The following is a 675-nucleotide window of genomic DNA, read 5'->3' on the forward strand; positions in this document are numbered from 1 at the left end:
CGTAATTGGGAGCTCATTCAGGGCCAGCAGTTATTTTCTGATCAGTTCTTTGCTATGGAGCCCTGGAAACGCCCTCTAGTGACGCTGGGAGGCTGAACTTCAGTGGCTTGGCACTTGGCAACTTCAGCTGGGTTCTAAAGCCTAGGCAAAGCAATTTCCAGAGGATACCAGGCAGTCCAGGGATTATAGAAGGAAGCCGCTGAAACACAATCCTATTGGTAAAATCCTCACAGTCTGATACAAACTCTGTGTGACACCAATCTATTCATTACTGTTGTCACTTGTCCACGATTGATCTGTCCTTTTGTGTTACTATTTAGGGGGCGCCTAAATTAGACAAATGCACAATATAAGGACTGATGGACCTAGAAGCAGCAAAGACCAATTATAAATATCGTTGCCTTTTGTATCTGATCTGTCTTTGTGTGAACTGGCTAGTGAAGCTTTGCCTCTGCATTTGTATCTTGGGGCTGTATGGAGGAGCCACAGACTACCCCAGGCGGAGGCCCTCCTTTTCCTGCTCCTACCTCTGTATAGCTGGAAGGAAAGCTCGGTCAATAAAAAATTAACATCTTACAACACCAAGTATGGGTAAGGGGGACTTAGGGTTAAACAGTTCACAAGTAACACTGGGGTCCCAGTGGATATCTATCTTTGTAATATCCAGAGCCCCAT

The sequence above is a fragment of the Arvicanthis niloticus genome, chromosome 1 (genome assembly GCF_011762505.2).
Source record: "Arvicanthis niloticus isolate mArvNil1 chromosome 1, mArvNil1.pat.X, whole genome shotgun sequence".
NCBI classification, from domain to species: domain Eukaryota; kingdom Metazoa; phylum Chordata; class Mammalia; order Rodentia; family Muridae; genus Arvicanthis; species Arvicanthis niloticus.